The 18,311-nt window shown below is 48.1% G+C and overlaps 1 protein-coding gene across 3 annotated transcripts in view; it reads right to left on the bottom strand.

The window, feature by feature from the left end:
- Positions 1–6,983, bottom strand: part of COL6A3 (collagen type VI alpha 3 chain) — a 63,612-nt gene extending 56,629 nt beyond the window's left edge. For all 3 annotated transcript variants that reach the window (XM_074829799.1, XM_074829800.1, XM_074829801.1), the window contains exon 1: positions 6,888–6,983. The gene's annotated coding sequence lies outside the window, so the exon portion shown is untranslated. The remainder of the gene's footprint in view (positions 1–6,887) is intronic.
- Positions 6,984–18,311: the final 11,328 nt, after the last annotated feature.

Below are 18,311 nucleotides of genomic sequence, written 5' to 3'. Positions count from 1 at the left end.
AAGACTAAAAAATCATCCTTGTTAGCTGGCACTCATCCATCCCCCCAGCTATTGGAATCCAAGCCAAACCTCCCAGTGACTCCAGCGGGAGCAAACCTGCTCTGCTGGACTGTGTCCCTGATTTACAGCTTGCTCCCAGAAATCCTGGTTTCACCCAAAGGATGTATGGGGAGGGGAAAGCTGGGCTCTGCTTCCCCATGGGTGCAGGCTTAGCCATGGGTGTCACTGCAGGGTTTGTCCCCTGAGCACACAAATGCAGAAAGGTCTGTAGGTCCCGAAGCTGAGGTTTGCAAAAAGCACCGAGCTTGTGACCACCACCCATCCAACCCTACCAGAGCATCTCCCCTCTGGGCAGGAGGGGTTTGTGGAAGAGTTGAAAGTTTTTTGAGATGGGGTTGCCTTGCAGCATCCAATGGGAGTAAAAATGCTGCTAGCAATGAATGAAAAATGTGAAATAAAATGCACGTTACAGAAAAACGGACCGTTAAAATAACATACACTGTAAAAGTGCTGGTATTTCTTTTCCAAAATGCAGGAATTTATGTTATCAACCTGTTTATTAGTTGCTGACATCCTATCCCTCTTCAGTTGCAACAGCTGGGGGTAAACAGAGCATCAAGATAAACCAGTGAAAATTAAGGTCTTGCCAGCTATAAAATGACAGGACCGAAGCAAACATTTGGGGCATTTTTGGTTTTAGTGCTGAGCAGCTGCAGAGCGCCTTATGGGGCTGTTTACAGCCATGAAATGCAGCGGAAGGGGAAAGCAAATCTCCCTGACGCTATGAAATCTCCCCCGCCTGCAACACCCACCATGACCACAGTGGTGGGTAACGGGGCTTTACTTTGCATGAGATTTCCAAACTCAATGGTGGAGCTATACCGACATCTTTAGGGCTGCTCTAGCTTGAAACCCCTTGAGGAACTGCCTTGCCCATGTTCAAACAAGGAGCCTGAGGGAGAGCCAGGGCTGAGCCCACCTCCATTAGGACCCTTTGGGTCCTGGCTCAGCCCCAGAGACTTGCGGTAGAGAACCCACCGGCTGTATTTTATGCACCTCCATGCTGGCAAATCCAAACAGCTCAAAGTCATGAGTCAGCCCTCGGGGCACCATGAGATAAATCTAGATATCACAGTATATTAAAACAACACTCAGTCTCAGCTTTGGTTTATTTGCCCTGGCCAACTGGGAAATGCAATGCTTTTATAAAGCAATAATAAGTTGGCTGTTCTTTTTAGTCACCTTCTTTTCCATTTTAGCCTGTAGGAGGCCTCCACATCTATTTCCAGCTTTGTCTGCAATCTCCATGATGGTTTTTTTAGCTATATGAAAGCAGAGGGCCTTGTTCATCAACAAGATGTGAATTTTAGCATCATGCTTCCCCAAAACCATCCTAAAATGACAGGAGCTGAGATTAGTTATTGGAAGGAAAGAAGCAGCAAAGTCTTGCAGGAAGAGGTGATTGATTTCTCTTAGACACTGACTGATAACTTATGGAAAAGAGGAGCATTTAAGCACAGGTGTTCCTGATACCCCCTCCATGGTACCCTTGTTAGCAAAGGAGGAGTCAGAGTTGGAGTTAAGTGCTTGCAGAAAGGTGGGTGAGGAGATGATCTTCCTGCAGGGAAAGAAGTAAGGACAGAAGCTTTTTTGTTAGGGGTAATGTGCTTCTTGGGGGTGGGGGTTTGAACTAAAACTCTGTTCAGATCTGGTTTGACTGAGCAGAGAGCACATCTCTGGCTCAGTGAGAAAAGGGGGTTTAAGACAGTAAATGATGTGATTTATTTTTGTTTTTCTTGGAGGTAGGTCTTGCCTGGCTTGCCTTGGTGAGGCACAACAAGTAACTTGCTTTGCTCAATATGTTCTTGCTTTGTATCCTACATTACCCCTAGTCACAGAGGTGAAGGTAGCACTAGCATGCAGGGGGTGCAGGATAAAACCAGAGATGTGAACTTATGCTAATTCATTTTAATTCTTGATTATGGCAAATATCATCTGTGTTGCAGATTTATTCTCCTGGATTGTTGTTTTTGATAATGTGTTTTTGATAATTTATTTTTGATAAGGCAACTTTATCCTGGGTTTTTGTTTGTTTTTCTTTTTTTCCCAAATGAAAAGTTCCTTGCGGTCCTGGTGGGTGAAAGCTCTGGTGGAGTTTTTGATATAACCACTGCAAGCTGGAAAAAATGCTGAAAAACATGACTACTGAGTGCCTTTAGAAAATGAAAGCATTTCCCTGAACTGTTAAGAATTAGCACCAAAACCTGGGGAACCAGTCTCTTAATAATTCATGTGCTAAAAGATTAACTCATGTAGTTTTCAATAATCTGAAGGTTTTATGTCTGTCTAGAGTTTATATAGTGTGTGGTGACCTCTTAATGCTACAGTATGTCCTCTATTTCATCAGAAGATATACATCTGTTACTAATAATGCTTTCAGAAGGCAATCATTTCTACCACTAACGCAATGAAGTGATTTCCTTGAATATTTTTCCCAGCAGCTATTTTTTACTTATTGCATACTTCTCTGTGCATAAAGTTTGACATTTTACATAATTTTTTTATTTGAGTGGATGTTTCAAATTCACTTTCTAAGCAATCATTTGCTTGTGTGTGTGTTTTTTCACTAGAGTGTAGTTAAAATAAAATCTGTAAAAGTGCAAAGCAGATGAGTAGACTTTGAAAAAGCAAAACATAAAAGGCAGGAAAAAATTACTACAGCTGTTACATATCACTTTGATTCATTATATATGCCTCTCAGCTGGGCTGGCTGGCTTTGAGAGGGAGGGAAAATATCTATGGCTTTACTGTGAATAGAAATGTGATGCGTCATGCGTAGATATGGATGGGTGCAAAGGCAGGTAGAGGGAATAATTAATGTTGTTGCAAAATACCTCTTAAATCTGAACTCCCAGCTGGGCAGTGCTTCAGGCACTGATGCTATCTGTAGTGCTGGACTGTAAGAGAAAGCAATCAGCACAGCTCCAGCTGCTGGAGGGATTTTCTGGACTATCATTTTGTAGTTTTGTCTGATGCTTTTCTTCAAGGCTAAAGGACTGAACTGGGCAGAACTGTCTCTTGGGGTGTGATAACCAGGAAATCCAAAATTAGTGATTTATTTGTGAAATCCGTTCACATCAGCTCTCCCTCCCCATGACACACTGCTGCTACGGAGAGGTAAGCAGCCTCTAGGAAAGGACAGAGGACCCACAGCAAGTGTGGTAGGCAGAGCCATGACTTGCGTGCTCCTTTTCTGGGGACAAATGGCCTGGGTTTGGGCTTGGTCTTGGGCAGCTTGTGTAGCTTTGCTAGTTGGCACAGCCAGGGACCTTTGGGGTGCCTCACCGCCAAAGACGTCAGTACATGTGGTCCAGTCTTCCTGCACAGCCCTGGGGCATCACAAAAAACATTTCTTAAACAAAAACCTAAAAACCAATTGCAGCCCTTAAATCCCCTTGTGCTTGTGGTGTGGGTCATCCTCTACTGGGAGAAAGAGGAGGATTTACATCTGGGTCCCAACAGCTTTTCTGAAAGGCAGGACTTGAGCGAGGGCAAAGCATCATCCCACAGATGGTGCAGGAGAGGAGATGTTGTGAGCATCCTCCAGACCCCTCTAAAAGTCTGCCCCATGGGATGTCAGGGTCAAAACCAAGAGACCTGTGCCTTCATCTGCATTTGTTTTGTGGGGATCTCCCCATGCCTCATCATCACGCTATTTCCCAACCAAAATGCTCAGCCTGAAATCCCCTTGACTTGGCTGTTCTCTACTATATGCACGTCCCTGGAAGGCAGCAGTCAAGTCATAAGGCTGCGGTAAGCCTTGCCAGTGGCTTGAAAGTGGACACCAGACAGCCAGAACAACTATTTGCAGCCCCATCAATGGGATATATATCCAGCTGTGGCTGTGGAGCAAGCAGTGGGGAGAAAGAGCTCCTGAAATCCCGATGTGGAGCCATGGTGACACAGATTGCCCTCTGGAGGTGATGTCTGCTCCTCTCTCAGCTGGATGAATCCTCTCTTAAATTTCTCTGCACTGTTAAGTGCTCTGAGCTGAGGGGAACGTTAGCCAGAAGCTGCTCCCAGCAGTGATTTGGGCACCTAGGAGGCTAAAGGGCACAATTTTTCCATGTGAAGTAGCTCAGGAGCCTTTGAAAAGGGACATGAGTGTCCCAAGGCTCTAACCTGGCCACGTCTTTATCGTAGAACACTAAATCTCACCTGGTCCCACAGCCTCTAGGAGAAACAAGGCTATATGTAGAGACTCAGAATGAGGTGTATAGGACAGATCCTGAATTTATTCATGGCTCCAAGCAGAGCCATTTCAATTTGCACCAGCTCTTTTGAAGGGTTTCCATTAATTTGCTGCCATCTGGCATTGATGGCACTGGGAAGGTGGAGGTTGTTGGGTTGAGGGTTTCTCCTGAAAACATTTCTTCCTACAGAGGTAGACCTGAACATTAAAAGCAGCAAACAAACCTAAAAGGGTGGAAAAATCTTCTTGCTTTTGCAAACCACTTGAGCTCTGATTTTGAAAACCAGCATTCAGCAAAGTGACAGAGTTATGTTGCATTTATATTCTACCCGGGCAAGCTCCCTGGGTGCTAGCATTTAATATGAATCACATATTCATTTCTGTTCTTATAAGCATGCTGTTGGCATAAAATCTGGTTGTTTTCTTCATCTGAAGACTGAGACTGAAATAGAGTAGTTAATAAGAGGAAAGGGAGTATTTGCTAAAAAAAGAGGAAACTCCCTCAAAGATCAATGACTCTTTATGTATAGTAACCTAAGCCTCCCAGAGCCTCTCCACCCAAACAAATCGGCTCCTTAATGTGGAACACAGATCACTTAAAAAGGTGGAAAAAGTGATGGGCACGCAGAGCGGTAAGGCTGGCTGTGATTCACAGTGGGGAGCAGGCATGCAATGCCACCCATAGCCAGCCCTGCTGCTGTGCACGCCCAACACGGGGGCAGGTTCATCTCTTTGCCGCAAATCAAATGCGTTCAGGCTGGGAGAACACAGTCCAAGGCTGGCAAGACCGTGCAGTTACCAGAGTTTGCACTGATGGAAGGAATAAGATGTTCCCTTCCCTCCTCGTCCCAGACAGGCACGTAGCAAAAGTTAGGAGAGGGACAACATTTTTTCTCCTTGACATGTGGGAATACAGCAGGGGCTGGTTTAGCTCACCCTGAAATTGGGGAAAGTTGATGCATTTGAATCAAAAATTGTAAAGATGTTTGAAAAACCAGAAAAGGAACTGGGGACTCTGCTGGAAAATGGAAAGGGAATGAATGATGATGCAGCAGCAGCAAGAGTGCAGCCCTGCACTCCTGTCTTAGAAATGTCATCGCACCCCTCGTCAGGGTCAACCCTCTCTGCAAAGACCAGGGTGGAATGAGGGTATAAGGTTGGGGACAGAAAGTCTGTTTCCCTGAGCTCTGTTGCTGGTGAGTCAAAGGATGGTACTGGGGAGATGCAGAGTTGGGTCTCTGCTCTGCCACCACATTCCTACTTGACTTTGGAGGGGTCCCCCAGCTCCCTGCAACAGCCTCTGGCTGGAGACATCTTTCTGGCCTCCACAAAGCTCCTAAACCGGGCGGCTGTGCCCCAGAAACAGCACTATATAAGCACAGTAATTATCCAACCATAAATACTGATAATTTTTTAAAACCAGTAAGTAATGGGGTAAAGCCAGAAGTTTGAAAAATGCAGCATTCCTCCCCTGAGAGCGTACATGAATCATCGCAGCAACCAGAAATGAGCTGAGAGTTTCCCATTGCACCCGCTGGAACCAGAGTGGCTTTGGCCACCTCCGCTCCAGCCAGTTTTGGCCCCTGTGCATGGTCAGGAAACCAATTTGGCTACAACCCTTTCTCACCCCAGGCTCCGGCTGGGAAGGGAGGGCTTTGCTGAGCCAAGGGGGAGGGTGGTGGGGTGTCTCCACGATTAGTCATAGCTGCCCCCTCGGCAAGAGCATCAATGTGTGCAAAGCTCCAGGGAGCTGAGGGTGACTGGGGCTATGGGGGAAAGGGCTGGAAAAGGCAGAAGGAGGCAGAGATGGAAGCTGTGGAGAGGGGTGGTCTATGAAAGGCTGGAGAGCCCTTGGGGGAAAAATATCTGATGTTTGGCCAACTTCCCTCTCCACAGATGACCACGAGAAGATGGATTGTCCCTGCAGCCACAACAGTGCTGGCCCTCCCTGGAGCAGCAGGGACATTCCTGGCAGTGGGACCTGTGTGGGGTGGACAGGTTGATAAGCATCTCTGGCCAGTTCACCCTACCTCACCTTGAGGCAGGAGGGATGAGGGCTGCTGTCAAACAACCCCCAGCCCTGGGGGCATGCCTTGGGAGCAGGAAAGGGGCAGTGAGACACACCGTTAGCTGGACTCCTTGCAGAGACCCATTCATGCACCCACCTCCTTGTGCCCAAGCCGCTCCCCAAACCACTACATGCCCTCCTCAGGGCACCCACCCTGCTGCTTCCAGGGGCATCCCGCTCCAGTCCCACCAAGCTGCTGTTGGAGTGATTTCAAGGCATTGAAGGCAAACACTGTCCCACAGCAGTGGGGGGGGAAACCCCTGCTTGGTGCTTTTGAATGAATTTAATTCTCCTGCACTGGTGGAGCCAGGAACATCCCCGTACACCTGCGGTGCATGGGCTTGGGGAGGAGGCTCCGGGTGTGAGCAAGCTGGCTGCATTGCTCCGCTTTTCCAAGCAAGCCTGGGGGTAGCTTTCCTGTGAGGACACCACTCTCTGCATGGGATGAGTTTTGTCCAAAATTCCTTGAAATCTCCCCAAAGACTAACACCCCGCTGAGGAGGAGAAACGCAGTGCAGCAGCTGCTGAGCCCAGGCTAAGGGCTCCCGCATGGAAAGCAACACTTACCCCTGAGTGAACCCCCAAAAAAGTTGCTTATTCCAGGATTTTCCACTCCGAAGCGCCTCTCACCCTTGCTTCATGGCGTACCAGCGCTGCTCAGCCTTCCTGCTGCCCACTCGCCTGGGTCGGTGGGGTGTGAGCACCGGTGGGGCGAGGGAAATGGGGGTGCGCTGGTCCCCGCGAGACGGCCGCTGTGGGTCTGAGCGAGGCCGGAGGAGGCGGCTGGCGCGGGAGTGTCGAGGGGCCGGGCGATCCAACGTCGCAAATGGGATCCAGATGGTTGGTGCTGGCGTTCCCAGGGCTGAGGTCAGAGCCGCTCATCACACGCGGTCCCCCCCCATCTGCCCCCCCCCGCCCCGGGGGACGCCTCCGCGCTGTGTGGCTTCCCCTTCCCGCACTGGTCCCGCCGTCTCCAAAATGCTTCTCCCTGCTATCAGTGAGAAGAAATATATATATATAAAAAAAAAAAAAAAAAAAAAAAAGAAAAAGCCCTGCAGGGTTGCAGGAGCTGATTTAACTATGCCTTTCAGTTGGGAAGGGCTGGACTTGGATTTTTGCAGGAGCCAGAACGTGCCAAGGACCATACTAAGTTACGCAGGGCTCTGGCGAAGTGCCCTTCGGAGATGCTCGAGGCTGCAGAAAGCTCAGCTTCTCCCCCTGAACAGTTAGGAGCATCAGTACGAGGGGGAGAGAGTCTTTTCTTAAGGCAGTTTCCTATTTTCATGCAACAGCTTTTTTTTTTACCTGCCCAGATGGGGAGAAGAACTGGGGGGATTATGTCATAGCATAACTTACAAATAAAAGTTAGCCCCTGAGCATAAGGATAAATATTTTAAAATACATATAGCCTACTGAAAGGTTTAAAGTAAAAGTTTGAAAGGCAGCAAATCAAGTCAGCAAGTTCCTGACCGGTGATTTTTTTAAGCCTATGTGCTCTGAAAAAAATACCTTTAACCTTTTATTAGGCAGAGCCTATCAGGCAGATCTGGGGGGCTAATTTTAGCCCTCTGCCTCGAGTGACAGCATGTCACTGGTTGAAGTTAAACATTTCAGACTGGACTGGGTTGTGTTTTGCAAGAAATGATGGTATGGAAACATTAATTCTTATCTCTTGCCCTTACTTGGTTCCATATAAGGTTGGGACTGAGATGGCGTCTCTGGAATCAAATAGTCAAATTTTCTTCATTTCAAATGGGGATTTATTATGTTTGCTCTAGGTTTTGTGCTGTTTGAAAGACTGGCCACATAAAGAAATAGCTGGAATGCTTCAGGAAAGTGCTGAGCCCTTGAACTGATGCAATAGCTCATTTTAGAAATGGTGCTTGGCTTGGCGCTTGCAGAGACCGAGCACTGGCCTCGCAGAGGGATCCAGCGCAAACATCTCCAACCCAAAAGCAAGCAGGGTGTCGTGTCCCCCCCAAATCTGGCAAGCTGGAGCTCAAAGGCAGGGTGTTCCCAAATAATAAATGTGCCTGGCAAAAGGGAGCTTCAGCTCCTTGCTGGGTGTCAGTGGGCAGCTGAGAAGGGGATGGAGGAAACAAGGTCTGCTGGAAATCAATGACAAACATCTAAGAGCAGCCAGAGTGTGTGAGGGACAGCTGCTAATGGGAAAAATACATATGACGGAGGTGCACTATGTTGGCAGAAGCATCCAAACCAAAGGATTTTCCTTCTGAATCCAGTTGTCAGGCGGAGATCCCAACTGGGATGCTGTGGTGGCACCAGCACCCCAGTAAATGAGCAGTTCACGGCCGTGAGAGCTCTGGCCCCCTTGCCAGCCTCCTAATGAACAGGCAGGTGCCAGCAATGTGCTGCCCTGCATCTTCTCCTGCCTTTGGGCTTTCAGGCTATTGCCCCTCTTGGCGCATCTCAGCCCTGCTGTTACCAGTACGATGTATCCAGCAGGAATTACATCCACCAAGTGGGATCCAGCAGTTCCAGTTTGCCGCCACCAATGGAAACCAGTCTGTTCATATGAGCTTAATAGCAGCTGGGATCTCTGTTGCCTTTACTTCAGATATGCCTTTGAAAACCAGAGTTTTCTGTGTGGTAATGAAGGAGCGCAAGAAAACATCTTTAATTGACTGACCAAAACAAAAGAACAAAACACAGGAAAGCTCCAGGCACCCCCATAACTGCAGTGAAAAATGGCCAAGATAGAGGATCGTAGATAAATAATGTAACAATACTGGCAAAACGTGTACGACCTGCATTGTACACCTATGGCAGCTCGATTAAGAACATATTTAACTTGGAAGTTGGAATTTATTCTTCTTTTGTCTTAATACAGTTAATATCGAAGGGACTTTTACCAAGTGCTCCAATAATTAAATGAGACTATGAGAGGTCTTAAATTCCCATTTGATTGCCTTTATGACTGTAATAACCAAGCTGAAAGGTTTTCCTTTCCAAAAAGGGGCTTTGTAGCTGGCGCACAGGGGGAGAGCAGCCAGCCAGGATGCTGAGGGCCTTTCAGGGTGCGGTTATTATTTTTTTTTTACCCCTTCCACTCACAATCCTTTCCGATCTTCCTTTAGCAGTTCCCTCTATGTTCGCATTGGTGACAGCCTGCAAAGTGGTTCCCATCCACCGTGGCAGGAACAGGGGCAGGTCCCCACAGCAGCTGCTGTGACATTCTGGGGGTGAAACCCCCAGGGAAGGGGTGACATCTGCAGGGACAGACTTCTTTCCATCCCCAGACACTAAATAAACCCTCTCTGATAATTAGTAAATGGCTGAATCACGTTGCATTGGTAATTTCGAGAGACAGCTGGGACTAAGTTTAGCAAGATTTCCTCTCTGGTGTACTAATAACTAGATGTGATTAATGCTATGAGTCAGGAAGAGGGTTTTGAGGAATTCTCTTTCCACCCACGACAAAAAAGCCCTGTGTGCTGCATCCTTGCCTGAATGCAAAGGGGACCTTGATATTCTCCCATCCCCAGAATAAGGGTCTTAGCTTGGGATGCTTAAAAAAATTCAGTGAAACAGGGAGTGTGGTGAAACTTTGCAGCTCTTTTCTATGTGCAGATGCGCTTCAACTGGGCCATTACTATCCCCCAATTTAAGAAATGCTCTGTGGGTTTCCCCCACGTGATTCACACAAGAACAGGGTGGTCGGCTCAGGGAGGGGACATCATGTGGGGACACCCAGGAGCATCCTGCCTTGGCTCCATCCTTGAGCACCATCTGCTGGCTTTTCCTCCAGGGACTCCTCGGGCATCCACCAAGCCCAGGGTCATCTTCTTTCCCTCAAATAAAACCTGCTCCTGTAAGACAGGGCCGCTGCTTATTCTGAAATTAGTGGATATCACTAAAACCAAGGATTGCTGCATTATTTTTCCATCACCAGCCTGAGCATCTGCATGGCGGACTGGAGGCAGGGGATCTGGCTAAGGCCTCACACCCCTGTTTCGAAGAACAAGCTCTTTCTCCTGCTTGCAAAGCAAGGCAGAGAGCTGCTCTGCTAGAAAAAGGGTGGGGTTGCAGATTGCATTTTAATTTTGCTCGCAATAGATGGTTTTCATTAGTTCCAAAGGATTTGCCATTGCTTTCATCCAAATCCTTCCCCCGCCACCAGCACCCCGGTTAGGAAGTGGTCCAAGACATATTTTCTGAAGCTTTTCTTGGTTCTGCTTTTCTCCTACACTTTCTGTTAGTCTGTCTGCCTCTGCACAAATATCTCTTGATGTATTTGTGCCACATTTGATACCACCCTCGATTTCAAAACTGCTAGGGGGAAAGAGCAAGAGCATCTCTAAAGCATGCAGAGAGGGTGGGAAGGAAGCAAACTGGGCAGGTCAGGGTGGGAATTAAGGCAAGAGAAGAGCCACCCAGCTCTGCCCTTCCCATCCTGCAGCCCTGGCGAAGAAATTAAAACATCGCTGCAAAATGTCCCTCCCATCCTCATGGATGAAGTTGTGATAGTGGGTTCAAGGCAGGCTGCACGAGGAGGGGGCTTGGGAAAGCCGTGGGGATGCTATGAGCATCCCAACAACCTGGGTGCAAACTGGGCTTAATTGCAATCAAGGGCACATTCCCTAACTGTCGTCAGGGGAGGGAGGTGTGTGCCCCAGCACAGGTCAGTGGGGTAGATGTTAGTGGGTTCCTAGGACTCCTGGGGGTAGTGTTGAAGAAACCATAGTCTTGGGATCTCTCTGCTACTGGCTGTATGATTACAGGCAATTTGTCTGCTCTGTCTTGCCTCCTTATCTGTATGATAGTGGGGTTTGCCTCCCTAGCTAATGTGAAGAGCAAAAAATGGGGATCAGTGTGACTGCTGCAGGGAAAAGAGCTGAGTTGAGCACAGGTTGGAGTCTTTTGAGCTTGGTTTCTACAAGTTTTGTTTTTTTCCCCCCAAATCAAAGCTCTTAAAAATCTCTGCGTATGCTGGAAGACATTTTGCTTTTGATAAATCAGTGATTTCTTAAAAGGGTGCCTGTTTCATTGGAACATTTCTGAGGCTAATACTGTTAATAAATCATGGCAACAGGCTAACCCAGAAGCAGCAATAAATGCAAACCTACACCAGGGCTGTGCATATTATCTGAGTGTATATATACTCTTAATCCATGGGCTGTAGTAAAGATCGTAAGTCAAAAACAGAAACTTGGAGCCCTGACCTTCTGCAGAAAGTCCTTCTTCTGGAAGGGCTTTTCAGCTTCTGTAACGACAAGGAACAAACTACTCTCAAATATGTAAATAATGTGAATATTTTCCCCTCTCACACAATGCACAGCTTGTAGGTCAGTAAACTGTAATGTGAACCGTGATGCTCGACTTCTAGGAAAGATGCTGGCTAAGCTCTTTTTCAGAATAAGAGATAATTTGGGGAGCACGTGTGAGATACGTTTTGGCCAACGTGGACCTTGTGGGCGGTTGCTTTGGGTTGCTTTTGTTTTCTTGCATTAGATACTTCCAGGTGATGCCTTGCACAAGGCGATCAAAAAAAATCTTTCAAAGTCCTGGCCTCCATGTCCTGCAGCAACTTCAAAGTCCTGTGCTGCATAAAAAGCCATTTGAAATGGACTGAATTTCAACAGTTCAATGAAACTTCCCATTTTGTGATGGAAACGACTGTTGCTAATTACCGGGGAGAGAGGTGAGGTGGCTAGAAAAGAGTTGGAGTCAGGGAGAAGCCAGAAATACTCACTGCCCACGCGGATGGGATGATGTAACGGCAGAGAACCGAAAAGGAATTATAGGGAATTATTCATACCCATGAATGAGTGTTATGTTAGTCGGGAAAATATGGGGCGGGGAAAAGACCTGAGGGTTTGCTGTAGTCAGTTCACTGGAAACCTGTGGTCATTGTGCACCAGCGGTAAGGAGAAAAAATCCTGTGTTATGGTAAGAGGGAGAGGACAGTACTGGAAATGTAAAGCTCTGTCTTGATGTACCATACGTTCCAGTCCCCAGGGGGTATGTTCTTGTTAGGGTTCCCTATTAAAGGACTAAGAATATATGGGTTTTATTTTGTCCGTGTGGGTTTTTCCATGGTAAATGGAGTTTTCCAAGAGCATCTCTTCCTTGCAGGTAGGGTGAGAACAAAGCCAGGGCAGCAGCAATGCTAGATCCCATGGGGATTGTGCCCCACACCCCAACCTTGTCAGGGCTGCTGCTTCTCCCCTGGGGCACCAGGTCCTTAATCAGCCCTCGCCATGCTTTCCTGCCAGGTGATCTGCCCAAAATACCTCTTCTTTTTAATATTTGGAGCTGATGCGATGTTGAACAGGCTTAATTCATCTGTGAAAATTGAGCCACTCTCCTGAATTGAAGAGCTGTGAATTAAGGGGAGAAAAAACCTGGCATTTTGCTCAAGGTGATCACACGGATTTGAGCAGGATTGAATCCACACTCCCCTCTCCATCTCTCACATCATGCAGCTTCTTGGTTTCCTCGCGGGGCTTAATTTCTTTGGCTTCATCCCACACCAGATAGTCCCTCTCTAGTCTCTTGGGCCTTAATATAGGACATGTGTTTCCTTTCCTGAGGGTGTAAGTGACTGCAGGAGCTGGCAGAGTGCTGGCAGCAAAGCCTGGGGAGAGTCATAGTGGGCAGAGGTGGCTGCTGCTCCCCAGGGCATCACAGATCTGCTGCAACATGGAGGGTGACACCCTATTTCCTGGTGGTAACAAATAGTAGTGTTAGTTCCTGAGCATCCTCATGTTGCGTTGCATCCTGGCATTGCTGTTGCTAAAGTAGCCCCGGGCAGGATGCACTTGTTTCCCCTCCATGGGGGACTCCTTGCTATCCCCTTGCTGACCCCTTGGGCAAGGGGCTCCTCGTGCCAGGGAGTCCTGCTGAGAGGGCACAGGGGTACAGGCTGTAAAACCTTGCTCTCTCCCTTATAAACATCCCATCACTTGATGGGGAGCTGGTATAAACAGTGTCTCCACATAGCTGTTTTGTTTGGAATTAGCATTTTAACAAAACCCAGGAAATAGCATGTATGTGGTCAGTATGTATTTGTTCCTCAGGGGCTTGTCTGGGATTTGCACTGAGCATATGGAACAACTTGTGCTTGAGATGTTTGTGTCTGAGGTTTCTGGAGATACTGAGTTTCTAACAAGGAGGTAAAACTGTTGTTTCCACTGTGCCGTTCACTCCTTTGGGTAGAGCTGATGGGGCATCATTTGGGAGATGCTGAATTTTCCCCTGTAAATGGCTGGAACTCCTTTGGAAGTTAAAAAAGCCAAGGCCTTTGCCCAAATCCATCTGGAAACTCACCTGAAGCATGGATGCATTTCTAGCTGGTCTAGGCAATTTTCAGAGCAATGTGTTTTTCTGCATGAAAACACATCAGGGGCTGCATCAGAGAAGCAGACACAAGCCAATAGTTTTTCTTTAAGCAAATATCAGTGCCCCAGCACTGCCAGGTTATTCACACACAATCAAATGCGAACCAGTAAGTAAGGGGAATTAACTTCAATAGCAAATGAAGGTCTGACGTGTGTGGGAAAAAACATTAATCTGATAAAGTAGCATAAATGACCAGATATAAGCTCCCACTTAAAATCTGGGTACAACAGGTAAAAGAAAAAGCTTTAACAAATTATTTGCCTGCAGAAAAGAATACTGTTTTGCTTAAGTTTGTGAGTTTAGCCAGTGGATTTGTTGTTTGTTGGGCTTTCTTTGCTGAGGAAGCCAGCTAATTTTTACAGAGCCAAAGGAGAAGTTGAGAATTTTTGTCCTGTAGCTCAGTTTTGGGGAGCAAACATTGGCTGCAGAGGCTCAGGAGGTCATGGAAAGATCTCCCGATTACTGGGCAGCCTCTGAACCTTTGCCCCTGCAAATCTGGGCATCCCTTTGGGCCACTGCCTCCTCGCACCCGCACCTGCAGCTCCCACGAGCTGTGCTGTGGCCCCTGGGCTGGGGATGTCCCTGGATGTGAAAGATCAACCTGTCCGGGGCAGGAAGAGGTGGGGACAGCTTTGCATGGTTACCGTTGCTGTTTATCACCCTTTCCAACCGCTCATGGCAGAAACGAGTGGAAAAAAGCTTTCAGCGCTCCCTATAAAACCTGGAGCCAGCACAGCCTTGCCAGCCTTACGAATCTACCCTCTGTCAAACGTCTCATTCATTCGTTCTGCAACAGGGACACGTGAAAATCACATCATTTCCCCAAGGCAGAACAACAGCATGCTTGTCCCCAAAAAATCCCTGTACTACCCAGCAGCAAGTCACCTGTCAACTACAAGCAAGCTGGAACGGGGCTGATCTTTATGGAATTGAGCATTTACGCCAGTAAAACTCGGGAGGAGCAAGCCCGAGTGCCAGCAAAGCCTGATGGAGTTGTTCTGGCCCACTGTGGTCCATCAATACTGTGGCCAGGCATGCTGTCCCCTTCCCTCCGGGAAGGCACATTGCCACTCCTAGGGAGGAGACATGTGGAGAGGGCGAGTCCACAGCAGACCATGCCGCTGTATCCTAATTTCTTGCTCCCAAAAGAGCTGTGAATGGGCACTCTGCCTCACCACAAGGGTTTGCCTACAAAGGAGAGCTTTTCCCTGGTGACGGCAGAGTCCAGCCTGCTCCTTTCACCTGAACCTGCTCTCCAAAGCTCACACACTGGAGCTTTCAAGTGTATCAAGCCTGATCAGTTTTCACAGGGGATGTTTTATCCTCTTGCAAGTAAATAGTCTAATTCAGCTCCCTCCAAATACATGTAACCTCCATCATACTGTTCCAATCTCAGGTTATCTGCAGGCTGAGATGGTTTTCAAAGTAGGGATGATTTGGAGCTGGATTAAAGGTGAATATGCTGGGGGCTGTCTGCCTTCCACCAGGTAAGGAGTAACTTTGATAAAAAATATGGAAAAGCACTCTGCTTTTCCACTCTGATAAATGAGGTGGGTTAGCAAACATTCTCCATCTCAAACACCCATTCTCCATCAAACCTTCTGATCAGTGCTGGATCAGCAGAGGCTTGCTAGGCACAAAATCCCACTGTTTCAGACCTTTTCTGGGCTTTGTAGAGATGCAAAAAAACTGCAGCCCAGCAGCTTTGACAGACTGCTGCTGCCCAGCCAGGCAGCCACATGCTAGGGCAAGGTCTTGTATCTGAGATAACTGATGCTCCAGCTCAAAGCCCAGCTTTACCTCCACAGCATGCACCAGCGTGCATCAGCTCTTGTGAGACTGAAAACTGTGTACTGATGAGCTCCTTGTCCTCTTTGGGGATGGATCCCAAAACTTGGATCTTCTTGCTTTACTTTGTATGTGGTTTTTCCTGCTTTATCTGGTCTCTGGTCCTCCAAAAAGAGAGAAGGATGCTAAGTGGCCAGTGAGCACCATCCACAAACATCACCATTTCTTTAATTTTTTTACTCTGCCCATCACAATGTGTTAGGCTTCCTCCCTGCCTTTGGAGCAATCTAATACTTTTGAAGACTTTTTTTTTTTTTGTCCTCTGGCACTGACAGCTTTGATTCCTCAATCCATCGAACTTATTGTTCTTGAATTAGAAAGACTCGCATCCAGTCTGGCTGCCGTTAACATGTGTTTTTGCTTTGTGAGGTCTTGTGCCAGCAGCTTCTCGCACGGAGGATGGCTTTTCTCTTGCCGCCTGCTGTCAGCACAGGAGCAGCTTTGGCAGGGAGGTGGTGGCAGGCACCACGGGGAGATGGACCTCCCCAGCTTTTCCTTCATGTGCAAGGAAAAGGTAGAGGCACCGGCGACAAGGACAGGTGCTTCGTGAGTTACTGTTTTGGTCAGTCTTCCCAGGGAAGTAAAATGCTGGTACATTGCCAGCTGTCCCAAAATCACTCCTAACGTGAGTCAGATATGAAGGTAAAAGCTAAATGAGTTCATTTCCCTTAGACACAAGGTTCCAAAGATGCATTACCCTACCTGGGATGGAAAGGCAGAAATACAAGAGGAAATTGCCTCTTACAGCAGCATGTACTTGCCCCTAGCCCCGAGAAGCACTCTCTGCCTCTTGCTTTGCTGAAACCTGACAGCACACTTGCAGCACCACTGGCGGTGACCCGGTCCTCTGGCTGACCTCATCCCAGCCTCCCCCCCAGAAATGGCTTCGGAGGTGAGTGGAGCTTATCCTTATGCCCAGCTTTGAGGAGGCCCCATGGCACAGCCACCTGTGCTACTACTCACTCGAGGTGCTTATTTTGGGTGCCTATCCCAAGCCTTTCTTGCTGTGCTGATTCAAAGTGAAGTTGTCACCAGCCAGAGAACAATCGTGCTATATATTGGGTGATTGTGGTCTTTTTTTGCCCATAAGGGAAGCATTATCCACTGTGAACAAAATGCTTCTGGCAGGCTGGGGCTTAAGCCTTAAGGTACGGCCCTTTCTAACCCAAAATCGTAACTTGCAGCTACCTTTGGGAGGAGATGAGACAAGCACCCTGATGACGGGCTGTCAAAGCAGAGTGTTAAATACCCCTGTACACCCCATTGGCTCCAGTTCCTCGTGGGGGTCTCAGCATGACCTCCACGAGGCTGCCCCTAATCTTCTGCCTCAGTGAGGGCACTTTCTCTGGTGACAACAGCATTTTGGATGCTGGTGATGTAAGGATTGACCTAGTGATGACTGGTCATGCCAGCACCCTCTCAGGGGTGAATATATTTGTTAGACTGCAGCTCAGAAACCTGTCTCCTGTTGGAGACCCCTCCAGTGCAGAGCACATACTTTGGAGGCTCAAGCATGATGGAAAAGGCTCTATCCTGCAAAGGCACAGCCCGGACTGCAGCATCAGGTTCCAAGGCAGTCCATCAGCTTTTCCAAATTACCATTTCACCCCAGTTTGGGTGCACACACCAGAAGGTGAGCTCTGACGGGGCATTTACGCGATGCCCAGACAAAGGAGGGGACCCTGCTGTGTGGCAGCACATGGTCCAGTCTTCGGGCCATGGGGAACCAGGGTGCCACAACAGCCTTGCAGAGCATTCCACTCCCTGTTCACCTCCAAAGCTGGCACCTAATGGCCATAAAAATACCAGCTGGTGCCCCTGTTTCAGCAGAGAGTGCTGGGGCAGAGAGCAACCCGCTGCAGAGCTAACACCAAAGGATTTTTTGTGGCTCTGAAGCACCGGTTCAGTAATTTGACCTCCTCCTCCTCCGCTCTGTGGCAGGGAGGCTTTGGTGGAGCAGGAACGTGCAGTGATGTACAGAGTACAACATGTACGTCGCTCGTGCTGACAGCAGCATGTTCTCACTAATTTCTCCGTTGATCTATATCCTTGAGCAAGGCTGCCACTGACATCCTTCTCACTGTGCCACAGAGGAACACAGGCCTCCTCAGAAAACATCTGGTCATCTAGTTTCGCCAGCTCTCTGCTCTGCAAATCCCTGGATCAAATTAGACGCTCACAGGCTGAAAGAAAAGCCATTGTACGTGAACTAATCCCCTGCCGAGATGCCTCTTGGAGCAGGCAGCAAGGATGACTGCAGGGCTCTGATGTTTAGTTTCCCTGGAAGGGCTGATCGGTCGATGCCTTAATTGCTTCTGGAGAGATGATGCATTAACTGGGTACCTGTCGGGGAGATGCTCTCCCTGCACCTACAACGACATCCTGGCAGCTGGATAAATCCCCCACAAAAGCAAGAAAGCTCAGAGGGTGTTCAGGGACCACCTCTGTGTCCAATATCTCCCAAGGGTTTCTCAGTCTTGTGATGTTTTGGGGGCTTGGGGTGCATTATGTGGCTTTAAGCTGACCTATATGGCTATAGAGGAGTGCCTTGGGGGCAGTGGTTTCTTCCAGCTGTGCTTTGGTGGAGCACTGTAGCACTGTTTTGGGTTAAGGTTCTGCAAGGTGCTGTCCAAACACAGAGTGGGAAATGACCTCAGTCCCCAGGGGCTCTCAGTCCAAAGGACAAGACCAAAGAAGTCAATGGCACAAAGAGAGGGGGGAAGCACTCCTTTTTCCCCCAAAACTGAGTACTTCCATATCACAAGCTGGTGGCCCACAGGC

The sequence above is a fragment of the Strix aluco genome, chromosome 6 (genome assembly GCF_031877795.1).
Source record: "Strix aluco isolate bStrAlu1 chromosome 6, bStrAlu1.hap1, whole genome shotgun sequence".
Taxonomy (NCBI): domain Eukaryota; kingdom Metazoa; phylum Chordata; class Aves; order Strigiformes; family Strigidae; genus Strix; species Strix aluco.
Note: the sequence above shows the minus strand (reverse complement) of the source record. Positions and strands in the feature narration are given on the sequence as shown.